The 9,851-nt window shown below is 40.4% G+C and overlaps 1 long non-coding RNA gene across 1 annotated transcript; it reads left to right on the top strand.

The window, feature by feature from the left end:
• Nucleotides 1-7,340: 7,340 nt before the first annotated feature.
• On the top strand, nucleotides 7,341-9,070 carry LOC124651946. Its single transcript, XR_006987531.1, has 3 exons — nucleotides 7,341-7,389; nucleotides 8,592-8,733; nucleotides 8,843-9,070. It is a non-coding gene; the product is annotated as an uncharacterized LOC124651946 (long non-coding RNA).
• The last annotated feature ends 781 nt before the right edge of the window (nucleotides 9,071-9,851 follow it).

The following is a 9,851-nucleotide window of genomic DNA, read 5'->3' as shown; positions in this document are numbered from 1 at the left end:
ACCATCACTACGCCATTCTGGCACCATTAGATGGCCCATCACTATATAGAGGATGGACCGATTGGTGTAGTGGTGAGAAATAAAGTGCAATGCACCGTCATGTATGACCCCGACCTTAGAATAAAATAAAAATAAAGTTCTTTCCTGCATAAGATCACTTGTTTGTGTTCGTTTCATGCGCTTCCACCCATTATTTATCTAACAACTCGTTATTTTCCCTATTTGCAACAAGAAGAGAAACTACACACAAGATAAGGAAATATTACATTTCTCCTATAAAAGCTCCAAGACTACCCGACCAACCAGGCCATCTGAGAGGAGCAAAATGATCTGATCCGTCCGTTTCACCCGCACAGTAAATTCTGGTTCCCACTTTTACCTACAGCCGTCCGATTCAGTGATTTTTTTCTCACCCGCTGCTGCTCGTTGAGGGTGTATGACGTCTGGGTCCGCGCTTAAGTGGGACCACTTGTTTGCTACGGTGGGCATCCGGAGTCGCGTCGCTCAGAAAATGAAAGGGAGTGAAAACCTAACCTACCGCGAGCCTCTCCTCCCAATCCCGTGCCTCCTCTCCTCTCCCCCAATCTCGGCCTCCTCTCTTCCTTCCCAATCAGCCGCCGCCTCCTCTCGTTTGTCCTCCCCAATCCGGTGCAGAGGAGTGGAAAGGGACGGCGGCGACCTGTGTGGCGCCAGTGGTGGCGGACTCGCCGTTTCCCGCGAGCGAGGAGACGAGATCGGTGGGGCCCTCGACCTGCGCGAGTGGCGGCGTGCGGCGTGGCGGCGGCTCCTGTCCTCTCGGCTCCAGGGCTCGAGGTTTTCTTCTCCCCTCACGTATTTGGGCCTCTCGTGCCTAGCGACGGCGCGGTGGAAGGTGGTGGCTGGACGGGGCAGTGGAAGGAGGCGTGCGCCAGCCCCGCCGGTGGTTTCCTTCATCTCCACGCGGCGGTTGGCGACGAGCCGCGGCGACGCGCACGTCGCGCATGCCCCTCCTCCTTGGCATGTTCTCATCTCTGTCGGGCAGGTGAGCTGTTGCTTCTTTTCTCTATCTTCGGTACTGCGTTGTGGGCTACTGCTAGATGTGCTAGATGTGTGTGCGCTGCTGGTTGTAACCGGCGACGAAGGTGCCGGAGACTGCCGGAGATGACCGAATATGTCACTGAATCCGTTTTACAATTTCTCCTCTTGAGATATGACAATCATTCCCAAACCATGTATTAGCTCATGCCCAGATTTGATTCAGAAAGTAGTCTTTTTCCGAAATGTGTAGATGGATAATTGTTCAGATTTTGTTTTCAGGGTTCCTGATTTGCTTACATATAAGAGTTGCACATATATACATATATTCTCATGCCAATGCATATATTTGTCTCGTGAATGGCAGCTGCAACAGGACCGACAAGTATGTTCCTAAGATTGTTGTTGCTGAAGAGATGATTGCATGTGAAGAACTCGCTGCGATCGATGGCAACCTTTGATCAGGTTTTCACCTTATGATCTCTTGGAGTGATCTTACCTTTCTATGGCAACCTTTGATCAGGTTTTCACCTTATGATCTCTTGGAGTGATCTTACCTTTCTAATGTGTATTCGTAAATTTCCATTTTATTTTGCTTCTTTGACGCAATTAAACCTCTCATTCTCTTTGAGTTTTTACATTTCTTTGATTTGTCACAACGAAGAGATGCTTGATGAATCATATATATACTGATATATATATGTTCCTTTCAGGTTATCAACAACAGGTTTGGCATCGTTGAGGCTGCCTTTTTTTATGTTAGTATTTGTGCTAAATTTTTGAAGCTGCTGCATCGTAAAGAATTGTTTTGAAGAAAATATGTATTTGGATAATTGGTTCTTTTGTACACGTCCGCTGCTTATGTGCCCTGCTCCGCCCGCCACGGTGCCCCTCACACAGTGATATGGCTCATTTATTTTCTCAAGAAAAGAAAAGTGCTTTAGTTTTTTTACATCTATTTTAATTTTTGGTGCAAATGGGGTGGCATTTGATGTATGCAGTCAATGGAGATTGACCATGATGATGACTGCATATGAGTGAAGAAGACAAATGCTCTGAATGATGCCAATATGTACAAGGATACAGGGGTGGGTCTATCAAATTCCTGCTATGCATCTCTGATACTGGTTAAGGTGAGTCGTGGCGTAGAGAGTTACATTGGTATTTCATTTTCCATATCCTTGCATTTATGCATCTTACTCAATGAATGTGTTAACAAGCTCATATTTCAAGGGATTGGTCATTCATGGTCCGTTAAAAATGGTTTCATGGTCCATATTAAAAGGGATTGGTCATTCATGGTCCATATCCAGAGAGTATTGTATACATGTTATTGCAGCATTGGTACATTCCTTTTAGGTGAAGTAGAAAATGGTTTTTTGTTTTGTATATAGTTGGTTGTAGTAGCCAGTGAATAGTAACCCTATCCCATGAATATCCCCCAAGCCATTGTTTCATTTTGCATCTCTGATTTCATATTCGGGCTGACATAGCATATTCTCCTTGTGCAGAAGCAAAGTGCCATGGTTATCATCACTGTTTTGGAGGATATAGACTCTATGCCTCTCCATCCCTTGGGCTTCTGTGAGTGCCGAAGTGTTTCATGCTGAATGGTACATATAATCTTGCGCCGTTTTTGTATTTGGAGTAAAACAGTGATATATTATGTGCAATTCAAAAACGGTACATTTTCCTTTGCTCTTCCCCTAGAAAAGAACATTTTTAAATTTTCCCGAATGGGGATAATTATTGTTGACCCTTTCTCTTATTTAGGTTGGTATTGGCATGTGCATGGAGGGAATAATAGAGCATAATCCACTTGTTTATTATCTAAATAGCATTCTGTGGTCAAAAGATTAAAGCTGATGTATGCATTAGAAATACACATGGTCCCTGATGTGCCGTAAATTATGTTTTACTCCTCTTATGTAATCATTTTAGACAAAGCTTTTCAACTTCATAGATCAATGCATAACGTTTAAACTTGAAAGATTAAGTTATAATTAATCTGGTCTAAAGTGCTTCTGCCGAGGCTTTCTTTATGTACTTCCTGGTTTCAAGGTTGATCCTCTCCACACAAATGGTTGCTTTGGATATTAAGATGACATTTTTATTTTGTCACTCATGCATTTCTTTGCATTCAGCTTTATCTGCTAGATAATATTACCATGCCTATTATTAATTTGTCATACAGACAAACACTTTACCAGCTAAACCACTTTCCATGTGGTTAATATTTACGGGTTGGCCTTCAGAAATTTCAAACGGGAATGGTCTCAAAATTTGAAGAAAAGTTTGTTTGGGAGCAATTATTTATTTATTGAGATGACCACCTCCCCTTGCAGGAGTGGTTTACTCATTTAAAGACCAGATGAGCATCCTGTGTTATTCTGTATAATCTAATAGGTTTGTACATTCTTGCTTGCGACAGCTTAATTGTAATTACTCATGAAGTGTACATGTACAAATCTAAGCTGAGCTATTTCGTTGAACTCCATCCGCTTGGCTATGGGAATTGTACGATTCACAGAAATATTGGTGGCTTCCCATTTGGATTTTTCTGTTGTACGATCTGTTGTTGGCTACTTATTTGTATCATTGCCCTTTTTTAGTTTTTTTATCTGTATAACTATTCTGCAGATTGTTGTAGTCACCTTGTTCAAAGGAGATACTAGAAAGGGTTATTACCTTGGATGTCATTTTATTGATTTGCCATATCGAAACTGGGTATATATAGGAGTAATTTTTTTACTCTCTGAATTACTCTGAAGATTTTGAGTTGATTGTATTATATAGGACCTGATATGGTATTCTCTGTGTAGGGCTTGGATCTTGTGAAGGTGGAGCTGGCGTCGGAGTAGGCGTAGCTATACACCACCTCCCGGGTTGAGTGTGGTTGCTCACTCGAAATCAGGACGATGCGGCCTGGGATGCAAGTACCAGAGCCACAGAGGAATGTTGAATCCACTGATCCTTTTTGTACGAGTTGCTTTAAGTGCCTTCATTTGTCTCAGTATATCCACTGATCCTTTGGGCCCTTTAGCGCATACTCTTTAATTTATGATCTTACTTGAGGTGGTCAATGCACATATTCTTTAGTATATAACATTATTTGAACCAACACTAGAAGGAATTATCATATCCACTGATCCTTGGGTCTTTTAGCACATACTCTTCAATTTATGATCTTACTTGAGGAGGTCAGTGCACATATTCTTTAGTTTATAACATTATTTGAACCACCACTAGAAGGAATCATCATAATTAAATTATTCTCTGCTCTATGAACTTCAGGTCCCATTTATTTGAACACGTGCCTGGTATTATGGGTTTCAGGGAACGACGTATGATCTTGGAATTGTCCATTCGGTGCTATGAAGGTATCAGGTGCTCAGTTGGAGGTACATATTCAAGGTTGAGGCTGACATGCACAATGTAGCAAGGTACGTTACAGTACAATGCATTCATGTTTGTTTTCTTGATATAGTTCTGCTTATTTCAATTGTATGTTTTGCTTTCCTTATCCTTTTGTTTTGGTACAAGATGCCATTTGTTTTTAGTTAATCTGTCTTAAATTAAAGTGGCTAGGAGCTTAGGAGATGCTAAACTTGAGCTTATTTGCCAAAACAATGTTACTTTTCTTATCTGCCTAAACACCATGTGAGCTCCTCCTAAACCTGGTTTCTTTGTTTCCCATGAAGGCCTGCACAGCTCTATTGTATTCTTGCCCTCATCTAAGTTTCTGGTTCATTATGAAAGCATCCTGAGACAACTTTGTGGACTAAAATAATTAGGCAACCCGAGACACTGGTTCACTTTATTATTTTGCTTTCCTGTAGATTTAACAGGTTGGTAGCCACTCGATCATCTCTGTATCCTGACTTGGACTTGGGTTTGGGCCGGTGCAGGGAAGGGCGGCTGCCGTGCGTGCGGGAAAAGGTGGTGTTGGTCATCGCGGGAGCTCGGACAGAGATGGCGGTCGGACAGCAGAGTGGAGGATCTTCTCTTCTCCGTCCTTGACTTCCTGGCGATGCGGTGTGCCGGGTGAACAGAGGCGTCTAAACAATGCAGCGGCACGATGGGGCTGCGCCGGTGCGGGGAAGCGAGGTTGCCATGCGTGTGGGGAAAGGAGGTGCAGGTCATTGCAGACTCATCTCTTCCCGTCCACTTCATCCCAACCAGGCAGCATGACCAGCAGCGACGTGCCGCTGCCGCCGAAGCGGTTAGGGGTCCGAAGCTGCTCACCGAGCCTGCCACCGCAGGTGTTCCGCCAGAGCGCCGCAACTCCCTGCCTCGACAAGGAGGCGTAGCGTCGATGGCGGGCGATGACCGGACCAGGCAAGTCCATCCCCTCTCCTATCCTCTTCCGTCTCAGTATCTGTTCCTCTGTGCGTTGTCGGTGCGGCAGTGTATACTCGATGGCGTGTGGCAGTGGCATCTAGGCGTACAACGCCGACATCTTGGCGTGGTGGGTGTGAGGAAGCACGCTGCTGGATGCAAAGCTAGCTTAATTTAGCAAGCTATCAGATCGATTGGATACTTTTTTTTTCTTTGGTACCACGCTATGCACATGTCTCTGAATTCTTCTTCTCTCTCTCAGTGCTGGGAAATTGTAGAACAGATAAGCCATGGCTGAGATGTATCTCACCGAGAAAAGCTGAAGATGGAATCATCTATTTTGGGTGATTAGTCGGCTTTCAGTTTCAGCTCCTTTTTTTTTGAAATGGGGCAGCCCCAGCCTCTGCATCAATTTCAGCTCATGTGTCTCCCGTCTCGTCATCCACAAAATCATGGAAGTTGGAAAGAACCTTCAGCTTATGTAGAAGTAGACATGAAAGTGTGAAGACCTCAAATAATACTATGAGAGCATATGATATACTTTTAACAACATGGCATCAGTAATGAGCAACTTTCTTCAGATTTTCAATATATCTTGTTATCTTTCTATGTTTGGGAGTCGAATAATGTCTGATTGGTTTTCCATATTTCAGCTGAAGAAGTACTTCAACGACACCGAAGATTTAATGGACATTCAGATGGTACATCATCATATTCTTTGCTCACCTCATTCAAGTTATCCGCATGCAGTAGAATTTATGCATTTACTCCTGCCAGCTGTTCTGTACTAATTAATGTATGTTAAATTTCATTTTCCCAGAACAACGTTTGGAATCAGCTGATCTAGTTTGAGCTCCTGTGATCAAACCACAATATTTTGTCGATCTGCTCCATTTATGATCACGATAGTTGAGCATTTATTCATCTCTCAAATATTTTCTGCTAATAAGGCTTCACATAATCATATTCTCTCTTACTGCTCTTTTAATAAGAGACTTGCTCGTTGCTCCTCATAAAAAGAACAAAAATATTGATATTACGTTGCATAATTACTAATATTTCTGACCGCTCACAGAATTTGTGTTCATTTTGTTTTCTTGTCAGTATGTAACAAGGAGGCAGTATGTCATAGTGGCTGATTTGGAGGAAGGATTTATATTTATGAGCTTCCCATTATGATTGAATAAGAACAATAGATTAATTTTCCTATTGGCAGCAGACACATGATGATTGACTTATTCAACATTAGCTTGCAGTTCACTATCAGGGCCAAAATGAAGCTGCAATTCACTCGCATAGTCCTTCTCATGAGGTATTTCTTTTCCTTTGACCTGAAATAGTAGTAATAGTGGTTCCAGGAGGCTAGGATGGTTTTCTAATTAGCTATCCCTGCCATATGATGCTCTTATGTATTATATGATTAAGGAGAATTTTCCAGGATGTAGCATAGATGATAAACTTTGGCGTCATCTGGAATATAGCGTGTGATGATTGTTTGGTTTATTTTAATCATTTCCATGCTGTCAAGCTTTTGGCTTTTGGCTGATGATAAATATTACTCCCTCCGTTTCTTTCTATAGTGCCTATAGATTTTTGGCATTTGTTTCACAATATAAGGTTGTAGCTTGGCTTTTTTTCAATTACCCCCTCTACCGGTCAACTCCCACACGACATGCATGAAAAAAAATCCATACAAAATAGGAAACAATTAATTGAGATTCCTAATGCATGGCCCCAAGAATTGCTTAGATTTAGGAAGCAATATTTTTCTTTCCTTAATTAAACCTGGTTGAACATATATGGAGAATCAACCAGACAGATTTGTGGGATTAGTTACGGTAAGTTAGGAAGTTATCAATTTTCTTAATTTTAGTCTGATCTCAAATCATTCAGCCAGGGGGGTCTTGTGTAAAAAATACTCTTGCGCTAATTTCCGTGCCAAAAATCTATAGGCACTATAGAAAGGAACGGAGGGAGTACTAGGCAGTACGTGGAGGTATTCTGGCAGCTGTGAATCGAGTGCGAGGTCTTCCTTAGGTACCCGTGCATTACTACCTTTTTTTTTGAAGTAGTGCATTACTACCTTCTCAGCTGGTGTTAGTTCATGTTTAGAAACTCTCACAGCCACTACTCGGTTTAATTGATGTGTACTTGTTACAATTTTCAGTAGCAAGTGTGTCACATATTTCCAAATACCATTATGAGTCATCTTTTTTGTTCGACTTCTTACTTCTGATTGATATATTTGATTTGTATCTTCTGCTATGACATGTCTCCGCATTTAGATTGACCATATCAGTGTTACATGTACAGTTATGCCATCCCGATTCCAGTTATGCCATCCTGATTCCGCCTTCTTTTTGCTTAGTATATATATGTTTAATTCATGTTCCAGTATGTGCTGCAAAAATAGTTTTATTGTTATATGCTAAATAAATTAATATGGTCTGACTTAGCGGTGGACCATAATTAATTTATTTTCCTTTATTTTTTTTTTTGAACAAGGGGACGGTCCTGAAGGACCGAGAGAACGCTGCGTTAATACCAAGCGGTGGCAGTACAAATTACAAGCAGGAACTAAATTGGAAAGCCAATTGCTGCATGAAAGAGGTAATTTGTTTGCCTTCTCTAAAATATTTATTTTTCTTTGTAAAGTTTCAGCCTATAAATATAACAGTTAACACGGAGTGGTGTTTTGGAACATGGGAGCATATGCTCTCTATATTTTGAAATGCATCTTACACATATTTTAAATTTCAAAAAAATTGAAACAAAAAATTCACACGTACATCTTCACGTGCTACGCGCTCACAAAGTCGTTTCATAAAAAATGAACTTATCATGTGACGTGTGTAAAAAAGAAAAAAAGTCAGCGCTGAAAACAATGCTTTTCACAGGATAAGTTTTATCTTTTTTCCATAGGCCACAAAAAATATTAGTTTTTCGTGAAACTTGACGTACACACATATATTCTGAAGATGTACATGTAGAATTTTTTGTCAAAATTTTTCCACACTTCGAAATATATTTTGTTGGTAGAGGGAGTATACGCACCCGGGAGCCGAATTGAATTTCCGCAGTTAACATGTCAGTAATCACACCAAGTAATGGCAGCCTCGGCTATACATAATAAAATAAAGTATTTGCCAGATGTTGGTTGTCATGTTTTATAGTTCTGTCCATGCTGCTTATTATGTGTTGTTCATGCTTTAATTTTTTTCTCATGCAAAATTATTCAGCCTTTTGTGCAAGCTATGGTTGATTCTGCTACAACATACATATTGGTCTTAGGACCAACACTGTTGCCAAGTCGGGTGGGACGGGTAAGAAACCAAAGCAGTAGTTGGTCTGCTATGTCTGCACATGATGTTTGTATATTAGGTACAACCTAATTACATTGTGTCTTATCTTCCATACTGCTATGCAATTGTTCTGTTTCTATATCATTCCTTTAGAAATTATGATATATATTCTGAATTTATATTGGCAGGGTGGTGACGATGGTGCTGTCTTGACACACTGGCAAAAGATGAATCGGTTGCAGATTAAATGAAATTGTTTTATTATGTAGCTTCTATTTCTTGGTTCAATGCAATCTGGTATTTTTGCCGTAGAGTTTTATGTTGACATTACTGTCACTTCACTTGCAATATGGTATTGTTGCCACTTCAAAATTTGCATTATTATTTGATCAAATTCAATCTCGTGTTGTTCTGGATATTTCCTCGCTATTTCCGTGAACAATGAAATATATACTAATTATTAATACTAAAATAAGATGAAATTATGGTTCAGATTGTGACTTGATTATGCCATTTGTGCGATAGCGCAACGGATCATCTAGTGATATGAAATTTTCATGCATTGCAAATTCATACAAGATGCTTTCCACTCTTCAAAGTTTATGATAAAGTTAAACATAAGCACATAATTTTCATACGGATGACAAAGACTATACGAGGAATTGCAGACATATTACATGATATATGGAATACCCACACATCCGTATATATGTACCGAGATGCCTCAAACGTGTAAACTGCTCGTTGTTTGATAGAAAATTTGTTAACCAGACTTGATATGTAAATGATTTAAGCCATATCTTGTGTCAAAATTTATTTGGCAAGCTAGGACTCATCATCCGAGATGTTGAAGAGAATTATATTGCTGGCATTGTCCTAAATACTGTAGACATATAGTATAATAATGAATACACTAAAACCTGGGATGTAAACAATCTAGTACGAAAAAGGGTGGCAGATAGATGACTTTAGCATCTCATATTGCTTTCATTTGTAACACCAGATTTTTCTCGCCACTAGGTAAATAAACACTATCGGTACTAGTAAGTAAACCATCAGATGATTAGATCAGGTAGAATTGAAAAAAAAACGTGCATGATGGCTTACCAGTGACGGATGATGATACAAACTAGGTGAGGTAAGTTAGATGATGATATAAGGTAGACTACCGGAGAAAGGCTTACCAGTGAAGGATGT

The sequence above is a fragment of the Lolium rigidum genome, chromosome 5 (assembly GCF_022539505.1).
Source record: "Lolium rigidum isolate FL_2022 chromosome 5, APGP_CSIRO_Lrig_0.1, whole genome shotgun sequence".
NCBI lineage: Eukaryota > Viridiplantae > Streptophyta > Magnoliopsida > Poales > Poaceae > Lolium > Lolium rigidum.
The sequence above is the reverse complement of the archived record's forward strand: the minus strand, read 5'-3'. Positions and strand labels throughout refer to the sequence as shown.